The sequence below is a fragment of the Seriola aureovittata genome, chromosome 9, assembly GCF_021018895.1.
Source record: "Seriola aureovittata isolate HTS-2021-v1 ecotype China chromosome 9, ASM2101889v1, whole genome shotgun sequence".
Lineage (NCBI taxonomy): Eukaryota > Metazoa > Chordata > Actinopteri > Carangiformes > Carangidae > Seriola > Seriola aureovittata.
Genome location: NC_079372.1, coordinates 10,078,835 through 10,095,881, shown reverse-complemented (window position 1 = coordinate 10,095,881; position 17,047 = coordinate 10,078,835). Strand labels below are relative to the sequence as shown.

The 17,047-nt window shown below is 40.9% G+C and overlaps 1 protein-coding gene across 1 annotated transcript in view; it reads right to left on the bottom strand.

Annotated features, from left to right (window-relative positions):
• LOC130175512 (prickle-like protein 2) overlaps positions 1-16,374 on the bottom strand; it is a 37,719-nt gene extending 21,345 nt beyond the window's left edge. The window contains exon 1 of the mRNA XM_056386045.1: positions 15,842-16,374. The gene's annotated coding sequence lies outside the window, so the exon portion shown is untranslated. The remainder of the gene's footprint in view (positions 1-15,841) is intronic.
• Between the last annotated feature and the right edge of the window lie 673 nt (positions 16,375-17,047).

Here is a 17,047-nt window from a genome sequence, read left to right as displayed (position 1 = left end):
CACACACATACACACACACACACACACACACACACACACAAAGCGGTTCACATACACACACACAGAGCGGTTCATCTTCCAGAGCGAGCCCATGACCTGTGTGAGTGCAGCTGGGCGGGCAGCGGAGCATGTTCTCCCTCGACTGCTGCTGCTGGTGATTCACAAACTGAAGCTAAATCCTGTTGTGTGATGCCATTTACATCATTTGCCTGAGGGTGTAGTCTTTAATATGGGGCCATTACTATTCCACAGAGCCTTGTGTTGGGGGTGGGCCCTTACATGTGTGCTATATCTGTGCAGGCGTGTATCTATTTGTCTGTACATGTGTGTGTGTTAATGTGCCTGCGTGATAATGTGTGTGTGTGAGAGAGAGAGAGAGAAAGAACAGCAAAGAAAGAGTCTGTTGCTATGCGTTTTTGCACGTCCTCCCACGGGTCTCTTCATATGAAGCATCATGGCAGAGAGGAGCTGAACACATATAGCTGTATAATAGCCATTTTCCAGTGATCAGCAACACTCTAGCAGTAAAATCACTGAGAGCCTCAGCGCAGCATTACAGGTCAGGCATATCTCTGAGTCGTCTTGATGCTGTGAGGGACAAGGACTTGAACCCCCTTAAATTGCTTGCCAGATTTCTCCATTACTTCGATGGATTCCTGGGTTAGATTCAACTGTTGAATCAAAGCACTGTGTTATTTTCAAAGACTAACCTGTGGTGTTAGAGTTATGCTTCATTGGTTATTATGTAATTTTTGAGTTGCATAATGGCTCAAAAACTAAGTTCACATTTGAATGAGGGAGAAAGGAGGACAGTGTAACAGTGTCCTCCTTTCTCCCTCTCTCTGGAAACACCGGTAATGTGTGGGGTTTCCACGAAGAAAGCCCCAAACAATTTCTTAAGTTTTATGCTCTAAGTTCTACGAATGAAATGACAAAATAGGTTTCTAAATTTATCACAAATTACAAATTAATTTGGAAAAAACACTCAAAATAGTGCACGCTTCCATCCACTACCATTATGTAAATAGATAAACAGCAGGTGGCACTAATTTTCCAAGTGGGTGCCACTGTTTTAGAATGGTTTTTATCTTACTTGTCGAATAGGAGGTTCTGTAGCTCTGTTAACAACCATGTCTCTTTGTTTTCTTGTGTGAAGTATGGCGTGCCTCAGGGGTCAGTTCTAGGACCAATTTTATTCTACCTATACATGATTCCCCTGGGCACATTATTTAAAGACATGGTGTTTCTTTTCATTTTAATACTGATGACATGCAACTGTATCTGCCAGTTAGATCCACTGACCCTGGAACACTGAGTTCTCTGAATGACTGCTCCTGTGGTGTTAAAAACTGGATGTCAAATCATTTTCTTCAGCTTCTTCAGCTGAATTCAAACAAAACTGAGATCCTTGTTATTGGATCCCAGACCTTGTTAAAACTAATTCTGCCATCTGTTGGTTCCCTGTCAGATAATATTAAGCCTGTTGCAAAAAATCTCAGCATCTGGTTTGACAGCAGTTTTTTGATCTGACGAGTCTTTTCAACAGGTGACATAATTTCTCAGTGCCATGCCAAAATCTTTAAAACCCACTGTTTTACAATAAATCCCTTTTATGATGTGACAACACAGAGGTTAAAGTTTGGTTAGGTTTAGGCACAAAAACAATTTGGTTTGGGTTAAAATAAGTACTTGGTTAGGTTTAGGGGAAAACGTTATTATTTGGACTAAAATTTCTCCTCATTAAAGGAGCTGTTTGTAAGTTTTGCTATTGCTACAAAGCCAATGTCCAGAAGAAATGTTGCAAGTTCAGTATCAAACTTCTGTCCTTTATTCTTCAAAAGCTGTCTCCAGCGCTGGAAAGCAACGTTAACTATTGTTTCTATTACTTCTTTTCTCCTACTGAAGTTAGCACACTAATTAGCTAGTCCAAGTCTGGCTGGACCCACTGTCAATTTCTGATAGCGATTCATTGTAGCTTCCAATCTGTCTTGAAGACATGACGCTGCTCAGAGGGCGTATAATAGCCTCTTGTATTATGAAGTCAACACTGACTCAAGTTCTTGCCTAACGACAATCACCACCGCCTGCTGATGGCAAGAAACCATATTTGGTGGCAGAGAAAACTTACAAATAGCCTGTTTAAGGTTATGTTTTAAGGACATGTATCATCATGGTCATAATAATAAACACGTAGTTAAGGTTTGGAAATGCTGTGTAGATTAAAATAACCACTGTTGAATATAGGAAACAGGAAACCAGCCTTGGTATCCCATGTTAAAGTTGGTAATTGCGGCTGGATTATGTTTTCATGCCTCTGTGCCGGCGACAGCCAGAGTTGGAGGAATTGTTTTTTCATCCGTTCAACCATGTGTCCGTGGCATTCTCGTGAACTTGAAATCTCAGTAATATCTTGAAGAATTTCTTCAAAACTGGCAAAAACTGTCGCTTGGGCTGGATGAACTGATTAGATTTTGGTCAAAGGTCACTGTGACCTCACAAAACAAATTCTTGGCCATAACTCACAAATTCATACATTCTAATTGTGACACAATTTAAATCAAATGTCTGCTAGGATAGATTGATGAAGTGATGACATTTTAATCCCAATGGTCAAAGGTCACCTTCACTGTGACATCATAATGTTCTGCAAATACACTGGCCGTTAATCAATGCTTTAACTCAGGAAGGTGAGATTTTGACCATATTTCCTCCAACTTGGCACGTTGACAGACGCATACAACCGCGAGGCGGTAATTCTGGTTTGTAAATTTAAAAAGGATATATTGTTAATTTACATATTTGGCAGATTCAAATATGTCAATACTGAAGATTGCAACATGAACAACACTGCAGCACAAATATAGTGTGATCCTAAGAGGAGCTTGGTGTTAAATGAATATGAGCCAACATAATTTTGTTCATGGGTTAAGTTCTGACAAGGGCACGTAAAACACCAGTGTCCACACAGTCCCACTGTGATAAATTATAAAAGAGGTAAATTATTCAGGGCCAAGTAGAGAAAGCCTTTCTCTATTCTGACATGTATGACTGATAACAACTGGGCTTCGAAGTGACAGTACTGTGTGAATCTCAGCACTCGCTCCAGAAATAATGTTATGAATCTCGATATATTTCCATAATCTCTCTTTTACTGGCACTGAACTGGCCACAAATGTTTTTTTTTGTTGTTTTTTTTTAAAACAAACGCAGAGGGCTGAAAAATGTGTGGATGCTGCCATATTGGAAGCATTTACTGCTCCCCGTGCGTGTGTAAAGCGCTGTGCATATGAAAGAGACGTCTTTTGGTGTTCAGTCTGGAGATGAGTTGCCTGAGACCTTTACAATGTTCTGGACTGATTTGTCAGTTAGCATGATAAAGTATGAGCGGTACACTGGAGAACGGAGCGAGTTGCCTCCTAAATATTCACACTATATTCTACAAAACAGAATATAGGCCCAAGAGGTTTGAATGGAGCTGAGCATTGCTTTAAATATTGTTGTGCAGTGAAAAAACAGCATGGAAAATCCACGTCCAATAACGTCTGTTTGCCACTGAGCTTTCGGTTTAAGAAAAAAAAAGGAATCCAATACTGACTATATAGAATTGAGTACCCACCCAAATTCAAAAGAGTGGCGAGAGTAGCCACTGAAGGAATGATTCAGTTGACACCCTTGATCGTTGTTGTAGCCTTTTTTGAAAAGCAATGCTTTTGTGCAGCAACGAATCAACAATGGACATGTAATGACTCACGCCAGAGTCGTTCCAGAGCGAACAAAGAAATATAAATTGACTGTGACAGTACAAAAGAAGCAGACAGTGATTTGGGACAAATCGATTGGATCTCAGTAGATAAAGTCAAAGCTAGATTCTGAAAAGAACAAATCTGTGTCTATGTATGTCACAGTCTGAAGCTGCTGCAGGTGAATTTGTCCCAGTGAATTTGTAAATCTGTGAATCACTTACACCTCCATGACTGGAAAACCGGAATTGCACACTGAGAAGAAAATTATACTGGGCAGCTACCAGTAGGAGTATGAGTACATATAGACAGGTGGGCACCACCATTATCTCTGATAGAGGCTTTTTTTTACACTGACCTCTGACCCCTGCAAATGAGATGCTTCAGAAATGTTCACTGGACTTCACCAAGACTGACCAGCATGTCTGTGTGGCTGAATGAAGAATACATAACATCATAACAGAGAGCCATGACAATGCAACAGGCCAATTTTGGACTGTGTACAGAGGTGATCAGTTACCATTAGCCTAAAAGCCATTCAGCTAACAGCTCAAAGCTGTAGACATTATCACAAAACATAATTAACTAATGAGAAAAACCTGGTGGCCATTCACAGTGAGTCTGTGCAGCTGAAGGGCAGCAACAAGATGCCGCACCTAAATGGGTTAGAGCCCAGCACCAGGGACGATTATTGTGTGTGTGTGTGTGTGTGTGTGTGTGTGTGTGTGTGTGTGTGTGTGTGTGTGGTGGGCTGTGCCGGGTTGGGATAAGAGGAACAATTATGATACTCGCTCATTTTGTGATAAGAGCTGCTACTGAGCTGGAAAGAGAAATAAATATATTAAGCAGCTTAATAGAGGGCAGATAACTGAATAAGGTTTAGTGAAAGAAAAGACAGAAAGTGAGCTGGAGATTATGTAGAGCAACATAAAAAGGATAAAAGGATAACAATGGAGTTGAGGAGACAAGGGGTCCAAGGGGGGAAGTATGTGTTCCTGACTGAACTACAAATGGAGACTAATCGGCCTTGAGGTTGCCAGGTTTCAAATTTAAGTGCATCTGCAAAGCCATCAGTCTGTCTGGTCAAAAGACAGCATGGGGTCTAATCAAGTATAGGCCAGTTAAAAGAATGCTTGGATAGTTACGAAACATGTAAAAATCAATCTAGTCTTACAGATGTTAAAGCTCGTTACTGTCTAAACTGCTATAGATAATGTTCAGGCTCAACAAGTTCTTATCAGCAAACACTGATGTAGATGTCAGCTAAACAAATTCCCTTAGCAGTTAAAGACACAATAACCTAAATAAGACAACTAACAAACTCATATATGAAGGTATACTATAGTAATCTGAGCTCATTGAGATTCATTAGCCCCTAATTGGTTTTTAACAATGAAGCTCTTGTCCAAAGGCAATGAATCTAGTATAACATCTGTTCAGCGAAGCCTATAAGACTACATACAAAATGGAAAGCTCTGTATATGTTGTCGGATTAACAAGTGCTATTAAATCACGCCTGTTATAAGAGTAAGAGGTACTTAGCTTCTCCAAAGCCATTATTGGATGATTTAGCGCTTGCCTGAGTGACGCTCTGTGCAGGACATGCATGATACTGCGAGCCCAGGAGAACGGGGGAACGTCCCGCTGTTGGAAAAATCATTAGCTGAAACCTCAAATTCAATTACCTCCTTGGTGCTGGATCTCCCCCGATGGTCCTCCAGAGGACTTTGAGGCCACAATAGCTCCCATAACTCCCCCACTTTTGTGAACTCCCTCGCCGAATGAGAGAGCAGGCATCAGCAGCCGCCATCGATGGAAACAACACAATCAGAAATGTTCGGAGAAACACTTAGGGAGCTTGTGGGGAGCGGCGAAAGTAAACAAATACAAATCAAGCTCAAAATGTGAGGGGCATGATTTGCTGTGGCACAGGACTGAGTGACCACACATTTGGATGGGACGCACACAGAAACATGTTACAGGTTTTCGCACAGTGGTCGCCGCTTCAAATCAAACCCAAACATCACGCAACAGCTGTGGAAGGTTCTCAGATCCTCTATGTAAGTAAAAGTAGCAATTATCCAAATGAAAACTATTTCGTTACAAGAACGTATTATTAGCAAAATGTACTCAAAGCATCTAAGTACTTGTTCTGCAGTAAAATGCCACCCTCCAAAGGGTGAAAAGAAAAATCTGAGGGGTCATGAGATGATAAATGATATGATCTATGTTCATTTCTTTTTGCACTTTTCTTTAATCTGTGAAGTATTGGATAATATGACCTCTTTGGGCCTAAATCTGTTATTTAAATGAATTTGAAAATAAAAATTTAAATGTGAGAGGTTTGGAGGATACAGTGTCTCTTTGGTGGAGCTGCTAACAACGAAGAGACATCTGAAACATGACAAGACACTACCTTTTTGTAAGGGGTCACACGCCAAAAGCCTGTAGTGGTCGAATAAATGTAGAACAAAAAAGTTCAATATTGCCCTCTGAAATGTAGTGGAGCAGAAGCAGGAATTAGCATAAAATGAACATACTGAAGTAAAGTACAAGCACCTTAAAAATTGTACTTAAGAATCCTCCTGTATGTGCCAGACTTTCCAAAGTCCACCAACATGGTCTTTTATGTAAAAAAAAAAAAAAAAAAACAGTTAAGAGAAAAGATGTGTGTGTGTGTATAAAAGAGAGAAAAAGAAAGTTATGGACGGAGAGGTAAAAAGGGACTGTGTAGGATGTGAGCACCTTTCTATACTCTTGGCCTCCAGGGAGCCCTGAGGGAACAACTGAGCCCTGCAGTGGGAGCGCTGTTGGTTCGCCATGGGCTGACACAAGTGGATTAGCAGCGATCTAATTCTGCTAGATGAGGGGGTTGATGAGAGGCAGGTGGCACAGCATAGAGCAAGGGAGAGGATCTGTTGGTTAGAAGTATTTGACTGTGTGTGTGTGTGTGTGTGTGTGTGTGTGTGTGTGTGTGTGTGTGTGTGGTTTTCACAAAGGAGGTGTAATAGTTAACAGCTTTTGCCTGTGTCACAGTCTCATCTCGTCAGAGCCGAGTGACGCAGAGCTCATAAGAGGAAACCAAAGCCTTGCGATCTCTAAAGTAATTCCACTGCAGCCTCATGGGAATGGAAGATTTAATGGATCACGCACTGTTGACTTTTGCTACATCATCTCAAGGGTGTAACGCTGCTTTTACATTTACATACATAACATAAATTTCCTTGTCAGGAAATTTGAAATTAAATCAACTTAAATCCTGAATAGAAATGACTCTAAGCCTTTACACATAAGGGTGTATGGCCAAATGCTGTCCTTGCTATTGTGCTATTTAGTAAATGTTAGCAAAGCACCAGACTGACGTACCAACGTTCCTAAATACATAGATAGTAATGATGCCATGACAATTTTGACATAACTATTACAATGATCATATCAGCGACTTGAAACTGGCAGCTCTAATGAAAGGTCAGATACAGTATTTGCCTTTCCGCTGTTGTGGATTCATCTCATTCATTTATTTATTTACTTATTGTCTGAATGGAAATTAACTGCTCCACCCAATACAAAGGGTTTACTGAATCACATTATTGGCCATACTGTCCTACTCATAACCTGTTTTTTGGCCAAGATGGGATAGCATTCAAAAATAAGACAGAATATACTTCACATTGTTTTTATTTGCCCTGTATTATCATATTAGAGTTGAACAGATCTGCAGGTGAAGTCCTCAGTCTGAGGAGACCGATGGAACTATGGATATGATACACTGGAGAAAAAAACTCTACTTTTGATTTGAAATCATAAAACTTTATTTCTATATAAACATATATAGGGCCTATATTTTTGTTTTTATATTATAGTAGTTGAAATTGGAAATGACATGAATACCAGAGGCCCTTGCTGGATTTGGACCCAGGACTTTTGGGGTGATATGGGATTCTTTCCAGCTCCTCATTTATGCATCCTTGTCCTTTTGTTTCTCTGTACACCATTTGTTTTATTGTATTATTTAAGAGTTAAAACAATTTCAGAGCATATTATTAAAACAAATAAACACTGGATGTTCTGTTTGATTCTGGACGGTTTCTTTTGGACGGTGAAAAACTAGAAAAGTGTATATAATACTTATAATACTTAAAGTCTATGGTTAAATGAAAACTATAAATTCTGTCTTCTCTATCTTCACATTTGGCACAATTCAAAATGTGACTTGGATCAGAATACTTTGCCCTAAAACTATGTGTTTGGATGGTGGTGTATGTTTTGACATTGATCACAATTGTCCATAAAAGGGGTGTTTCTGTATGAATAGGTGACAAGTTAGAAAACCTTCTGTCACTTATATATCGTCAGACTGTGCGTTCTTGATTAATCAGCTGAGAGGCATCAGCCGGCAAATCTGTTCAGCAGCTGGATACTGCAGTTGATCTCATTGGACTGTAAAAGATGATAAAGCCAACAAAAGACAATGATTTATTACGTGCTTGTTAGGCACGTCAGTGGTTGGTTGATTATTAATAACACGGCCCCTATGAGCAGTTTGCTGAAACTATCGTATACAATATAACATGCATTTTATTTTCACATCTGCCATGTTACCTTAAAAGAGATTAGTACAAAGATTAGAGAATGTAGCCATAAGTTAACTGAGAAATATAAGACTTGTTACAATAATACATCACATTATCTGATCAAAACCAAGCCCTGAGACAACAGAACAACATAAATCAAGCCTCTACAAGCACCTTTACTATATAAAGATGTGGGAAATCACTTCAAATGACACTTGACTCAGTAAGGATGTTCTACTTGTGCTAACTCCTCCATCCATTCCCATCATTCCTCTTATCAGGGTAGAGGAAGTGATGTCAGTGAGAAGTGAAGAACCAATGGTATGTACTTTAGTACTTCAGTCAGCACTACAGAAGCACACTTAGTTTGTACGTATCAATGAAAGATGGAGGGAGAACACACAAGAGTGTGTGTGTGTGTGTGTGTGTGTGTGTGTGTGTGTGTGTGTACACATTTTGGTGAGTAGGAAAATTTCAGAAGCCCAGTAATGATGCCATTAATATGAGGATGGAGTGGGTGCTAAACCTCAGGGCACAGCAGCACCACAGACGGTTCCCCTGGAATTCATTTTCCTTGTATCCATGAGTCAGTGAGGCCAAACTAGCACCACAACCAACAGCAACAACACCAGCGGCAGCGGCAGCAGCAGCGGCAGCAGCATCATGCTGTCACTCTCCCCTGGCAACAATCCATACACCTGCACTATGACTGCAGCCTTTGTTTGTCCCTGTTTCTCTTTTCCTCTCAACTCCTCTCTGGGGCTAACTTTTAATTTAAGCGACACAGTCTTTCTCTGACTAAGCATAAACTGCATATTGTTCTTTTAGTGATCCCTATCATAAGCCAGTCAGCACTTCCTAGGATACACAGAGATTGGGTGGAAACTGCTGAGACGCACAGTGCTACGTTGCTTAAGAAACACGCCGTGGTGAATCGAGTTTAAACCCCAAGCTTTATGAATCTCTGTATCCTCCTCCTCCTCCTCCGCCTCCTCCTCCTCTCTTCCAGTTCATCTCCTTTCTTCTTTTCATCCTACAGAAGTGTGTGGGGGCCATTTCGAAATAGACGCCTCACAACTGTCAAAGGGACTAGCCAGTAAGAGAGCAGATGGCAGCAAGAGCGAGTCCAGATGGGAATTTTTGGCCAGAATAGCGAGGTTAGTGCAGAATCACCCCGACACTAAATGCCGAGGAATCTTTAAAGAAGCAAAGAGAGTCAGAATGTTGGTGTTGATTAGTCCCCAATAATGTTGCAGACAGGACCATGACCCAGCTTTGGGAACAATTACAGAAGTTTGCTATGATCGAGTCGCAGCGGTCTCAGCACTACAATAAGCTTTAATGAGCAAGTTAATGATTGGTTTATTCTCACCAATTAAGGGGCTTTAATATGGCACTTGGGAGAACATTAGTCATCAGCCAGCAGGCAGCCGCAGGGAATCATACAGGATCCACTTCAAGAGGAGCTTGATTGTGGTAACGACCAGTTGGAGGCTAAATATTCACCTTTCGCTCCACATGGAAATCAAACCAAGCCGTTTGCACCTCAAACATTATATTGACCATGAGTCACTGGATTTTGTCTCAGCATATTTTGAACTGAGCATGTTCCTTTTAGCATTTGGGTAGCAAACTCTCTTTTCACTCGCCAAGATGATCAAATCATTTATCTGCATTAATTCCTTGTGGCAGCATTTTGAAGATATCCTGCTACACCATCATTACCCAATCCTTCACCAGAATAGTTCAGTTAAAAGACGGGACCATCTTATTGGAAAAATCAATCCTGGTGGGTTTCTGAGTGGAGTAAGAGTAAAGTCAATAAAACGAGAAACACTCAATAATCATTCATCTGGTCATCAAAGCAAAGGAGAAGAATATCCCTACATGAGCAGTGAGTTCTGCAGCTAATGTTTTTAAATCATTTTTATGAGCACAACCAAGTCTGGATTTGTTGCTCCCTCACATCACATCAGCAACAGCAAACCCATCTAATACTACTCCACACACATGTGAAGTATGCTGGTTATTGTCAGCCCTGAAACAACAAGTGTGTTTCTTTTCTAGGTGTAGGCATTTAGACCACAGCTTTTATTTTTTTTTAGGCATGTATACGACACAGGTTTTATTGAATCAATGTTTAAACATCTTTATCCTACATTATTCTAGTCTGATGCAGTTCTCTCACCGTTCTGATGGTTTTTAAATCATGGATTTTAAATAATAAAGGCTGTTGATACTCAAAATAAACACACTGGTGTGTGTGTTAATAGTAATGACTGAACATGTAACCCAGTGCAATGGTGAAAAAATTAGGGGTTTTAAATACGTTTGTGATTACAATGGAGGTCTAAACAGAGGTAAATGCTATATAAGGGTTTGACTAAACATATAATATTTGTTAGTAGGATCAGTTCGTTGTTGGTGTTGGTCTTTTCATGGGATTTGTTGACAGTCATAAAATATCATCAGACCATGATGATCCCATGATATCCATGAAGGCGCCTCTTTATTAATATGGTAAATCAGGTTGATACTAACCAGCGGTCTGTGTTATTACAGGATACCTGCTGCTGTTTTGACTTCTTACAGTAGATCTTTCTTCACACAGTTTTATTTTGTCCGTTGTGGTTCACAAATGTTGTTTACTGCTTCTATCTATGTTGTAGTTTTAATTAGTTTATCGGGCTGTTTCACATCCTCTGACGACAAACCGCTTTTTTAAACTTCCCTTTTTATTCTCTTCTCTTTATTCCTGGAGCAGGAGTAGTGAGGGACATTGTGGACATTTTGGGGCAATTTTGCAATTTTTACGTTATTAGCGTTGTAAGTAAACTACAGTATGACTTGTTGGTTGTCTGAATAGATTTGACAGACTATTCCTTTTATTAAGAACAATATTAAAAGCCTCCCCGTGTGAGAGCATTATGTAACACTATACAGTTTTAAGATGCTCAAAATGGTTTACTAAAATGTTTTGATCAATTTTGATGTTGTATTCACAAACATTACTGATGCAAATAAACATTTAGCAGCAGCATCAGAAAAGTTTAGAATGAGTTATGGACACTCCTTGTATCAAGACAAGTCAATCACTTATATATATATATATATACTGTATATATACTGTATCTATCTACTACCTTTAAGTTCTTCATGTTTTATTATGCTATGTCTATGGTACAGCAGTCTGGACTAGCACTAAGTCTTATAATATTTGGCTGTTTTTATCCTGAAATACAATAAAAGAGCAATCCTTCCTCAGCCTACCTTTGTCTTTCACTCAGGGCACAATGAGGACCTAAAACAGTGGCACAAATAATTTAATGTTCTTAAACCTCAAAGTGAAAGCTTGAGACTTCAGTTACAGTCTGTTGTTAAAATACGGCTGAAATATGCAAAGATTTTAGACTGTGCTGAAAGGGGAAGGGGCCCTATTGAAGCTGCATATATACAGGGCCCTATTTTTGTGCTAGGCCACTGTCCCTTCTAATGCTAATTTAGTGGATTTGTGTAGTAAACTTTCTTTGCAGGGAATCATTGCAGTGTCACTTGCACGTGTGGTAGTAGGTTCCCATATTAATGTAGTCTAGCTACAGGTCAACCCATCTCTCCATTTTAACTCAAACCTGTTTATTAATTCATTTGAACAACACATTTGATCTGTGCAATAAAAATGTTATTCAGTTTCACATTAACTACCATAGCAGCAAGCGCTAATTTTGCTGGGGTCAACATAAATGTATTTACAAAACTTTTAGTCTGTATTTTCATTGACATGTCTTTAACTGTCCGTCAAACAGACATAGACACATTTAAATTTGAAGCCATGTGTTTTTGATGACTCTTTTATAAACTTACCTTTTAAGGTTTAGTTATGGCTTTCTTAAACCATCAAGTAAGGCTGCAGTCACACAGACTTCGTCACACTGCCTGATGTTATGGTTGTCGTCATCTGTGAACTCCCCCACACACATACACCTCACATGTTTACATGGAAGAGTGATTAGAAAAAGGGACACACATTCACTGACCCTAAGTTAATGTAAAAGTGTTGCACCTGAAGTGTCCGGTGGCACGGTGGTGCTCCGGGTACCTGGGACAAGTCTTTAAAAGTAGCAGGGCGAGCAGTCAGGTCTCAGCACATGGCGTCATACCGAATGTCACACTCCAAACCTACAGTCCTTTGTTGTACTGTGAAAAGGCTGCTTCAGTGTTATCATCCATGTTGAGCTTTTCTCTTAGATGACAGTTTGTGCTCTTTGTTCTGGCTGTGTCTCGTGACGGGTCTGCAGTGTGCTGTGTGAGTCTCGGGCTGCGTCACCACTGACTGTAATGGCTGAACACTGCAGGGTGGAAAAACCACTGCAGCCTGGATATATTTATATCTTCTTTTTTTTTCTTTTTTTTTTGTTTTGTTTTCAAAAACTAGAAAGAAAACATATGATCTGAGACATTTTAATCAAATAAGATGAGTGTTATGAGCAAGTTGTTAATATTCATATTAACAAGAGCGACAGGGCACGGTTCTTGTCGCTGTATACACAGCAGTAAAGAGTAAAATAACAGTAACGGCGAGTGACTTTCCTCAGCAGCTAATTTGTCAGAGACCGTGTGCGATAGAAAGACTGTGACTGTGATCAATAATGTGTTTGTACACAAAAACACAAAAGATCTAAAGCTTGATTTTCAGGGAACACAACAATTTAGACAGAGCTGGTCCTCACCATTACCTCCTCAGTGAATACAAATTCCCATTTTAATTTAATCAGGCGCAGCAGGACGAGCTCCTGGGGTCCTGCTTGGAATTGACTGCGGTGCAATACAGGTTTCATTTCCTGTCCTTTCTAAGCTTTTCTAAAAGGCAGTGTTTTAAGCTACTGTACAAACTATCACCATGGCAACCAGAGCTATCCTAAAAATGCAACAAAATGGATATAACCACAGCATGAAAAAACAAAAAGCCACCTCTGACAAATTCATCTGTAATTACAGAAACAAATCTTTTATCTGGCGCTCACTATTTTTTGAGTGGGAGGGCTACTGTAATACATGGGTGGGAAGGGGGTAATTTATCCAAGAATTTTCTTTTCAGTTCCATCTGTTCATTTCAGTCCTGTACCCCATCACTCCTATCTGTTTCATCAACCTTATGTAAGAGAAAGGTCATAGGATATCTATTATTAAACAACTCGGTCATGGTATATTACATTATTAATCACCTCGGCGTAGTCTCTAAACACACACAGTATGACTTCAACCCAGATTTCATATACGTTTAAGCAAAAATAGGGCTGTAATCTCCCAGGATCGACCCAACATTTAATTAGAGAGAGTCAAGAGGCAGACATTTATGTCAGAATCATAAATAATCTCTTCACAAATTCAGTGAACCTTTTATATGAAAAAATAAATAAATCTCCCACCACAAGTGATTGGTCAGCGGTCTGATGAAGAGCCTCCCTGTGATTATGCTATTGTTAGAAGAAAAACTGAACATGAATGGCAATGCAACTCTAAATACCGAACATGTCCTTTGAGGGAACTGAACAAACAGCCTTTGTGTGGTTGATACGATTGTATAACATCTGACTGAGCCACCTGAACTGTCAGCATATCGGGGCCATAAAAGCAGCACAGAAGCATAAATGTACTGTGAAAGCACCGCATGGGGCAGAGCAGCAAGAGCTCTGAGACACCCGCCCACCCTTCCTGAATCAGCCGTTTCTGTGGCGACCGGAGCGGAGGGGGGTGGAGGGAGATGCTCGGTGAAAGTGAAGAGACAAACATTTGAAACCCGGTGGGAGAAACATGAAGGGAGGGATGCATGGATGGATGGATGGATGGATGGATGGATGGGGGGACAGATATTGAAGGATGGGTGATAAAGGGATGAGGCAGGGTCAATCGGGAGCTGGGGCTGATTCCTCAGCATCACAGTGAGTGACAGATTGACAGTCGGAGGCAAACAACAGCAGCATCCACTGCGAGAGAGACAAACACTTGAGGGTATTTTTCACTCTCAGTGGCAGCCCAGATCACGGTCATGGCTCAGGGGTTTAAACCAAACTAAACGCTGACAATGTCGCCCTGTGAAATCACATTCAGCCACATGGTCCTATTCAAAGGCTCGTATTTTTTTCTGTCCTCAGTGCGTACATCATACAGGCTTGAAGTGAGTCATGGCAGATTAAGATTTACTTCACAAGCAAAGTTCAAAAGAACTCAACTTGATTCAACAAGTTGTGCACTAGGCTAGAAGAAATCATTCTAGACCGACTTGCTGATTCCCTGCGGTACACACTCATGAGCTGCCATTACGCACAAATTACATCCCAGGATGCAACAGTACAAGCGACAAGTGTTAAATACTAACATGGAGGAGAAGGTGCTGAATTGTGATATGTTTGGTTTAGATGATAAATTAGAGCATTACAGCTTCGTATCACAATACAAATCATTTGTTGGCCAAAGCAATTAGTTTAAAAAAAAAATCTAATGAAATGATGATGAATTAAAACTGAGACATCACTTTCACACATTCTGTCAAAAACAGCATATAGGCAACAAAATGTACCATTCGATATTACAACTTAATACCACATTAACAAAACATTGTCCTTTGCATATAAGATTACAGAAAAAAGAGCCACACATCATCGTGCTCATTAGATGGATCTTTGATTCGATGTTCAAAACCTTATTATGTAACAGATTAGACTTTGAACTGAGGATATTGTTGCAATCTTATGCCACTGTGATCGCATCCTGTCAATGCTATGACAAATAGGGATGGATGCAGTAGTTCTTTTGCGCAGTTGAGACAAAAGGCTCACAGTAAGCTCAAGAAAAACAGCGTAAGACTAAAATGTAAACACCTGCAGATTTTCCTGACAATTGTCGATGAACTGCTGTGTCCACACACACTAAGACCCGAAATAAATGCACAATTTGCGTTCCATCAAACACTCGAATCAACCTAAAGCACGCCGTCTGATATAGCTCAGTCTCCTTCATGTTGTTGTTGTTTTTTTTTTTCTGTTTCTAAACAAGACTGCAATAACAGTAGCAGAGCTGAAACAGTTCCCACTCCACCCACTTTCTCTTCCAGGGACACATGGAATTACACATGGGGGAAATGTTGGGGGATGAAATCAGACGGATTCACTCCTATCAGAGGCAACGTTTTCCCCAAGTCCCAGTGGTCTTTTTCACTTGTCAGTCATGAGGTAAACAAGCCTTCACACAAGCCAACATGCGTGCAAACATACATGTAAAAACACCCCCACCCGTCACAACCCAACACACACACACACACACACACACACACACACACACACACACACACACTGATGATGGATGCATCTCATTTCTCAGGGAAAACTTTCAGCAATCCACGTTGATGTCATCGATGTAAATAATAGAAGCTTGTTTTTAATGACAGCAGTAAAAAACACAATAAAGTGATACTCATACTGGATTGTCAAGTCAAAGAGACTATGTCATCATGAGGCTGCTGACACTCACCTGTTTGTGTGGCTGGTGTCAGAGTCCTGGTGTGCGAGGCTGCTCAGACAGCAGCGGAGGGTGCGCAAGGACCGGACTGAGTCGCTCACCGTGGACACATACCAGAGGACGGACTGGCTCTGCTCTGCACTGCACTGCACAGCTCGCAGCGCTCTCCTCTCTCCCCTCCGAGTCTCAGAGACAAACACCAGCTCTGCCTCCGCTGCCTCTCCCTCTCTTGCCTTTCACACGTACTGTAGCAGAAACAGAGGGAAGGCTGGGGGCTGCAGACTCTGGATCAGCACAAGTCTCTCTCTCTCTCTCCTTCCCTCCCTCCCTCCCTCTCTCTCCTCCTCTCTTCCTCGCTCTCTCTCTCTCCCTCTCCTCTAGGCTCTGTGTCTCTCCTCAAGTCTGGCTACAGGCAACCGTGGCTGTAGAGATGAACAGAAAAACAGTGAGGAAGTGTTTCTACATTAAGTTCACTCCCTTTGCAAGCATTTATGTTTTGTGTTTGTGTGTAAGAAGAAGCATGCTCTGACAACAATGCACGCAAGTGTACAGGCGGTGGGAGAAAGCTTTACTCCCACCTCCTGCTCCCCCTTTTTCACCACCACCTACCCACTCACCCACCCTCTTCTTGCCAGCCCCACACCAGCCTGTTGAAGTGAGTCATCAGCTATCAGCCAATGGTACGGCGGCACACAGCCTCCGATTAGAATAACAGGAGTATTTATGCACTCCTGTTTTGAGGGTATGAAAATGAAATGGAGAAATTGTCTGGGAGGACTTGACATACTTTGCTCTGGATGGGTAGATCATGTGATGGTTGAATGTCAGCAAACATTTTCTCCTTGAAGACAATTGTACCCTCTACGATTTCATGTAACATCTATGAAATAATCACTTACAAATCATACAGCATACGGATAATATATGGCTATAAATGTACGGTGTTCATCACTGCATCACTTGTGTGGTGTGACTCACTGTGGTGTATGATTCATTCTATCAAGGCTGCAGCCACATTTGAGTAGAATAAGGTCTGACCCCGCTAACTTTCCTGGGAAAATGAAGGTAAATTACTAAAATAAAGCACAGTCACTGCTCTACTACTGCACAGTGCAATCTGTAACTACGCACTGATGAACGGAGCGTACTGTCTGCCGTGGCAAGTGCCCTTCTGTGTAGTGAAGTGGGAAGCGTTATTTTGGGCGACCGAGGTTCCAA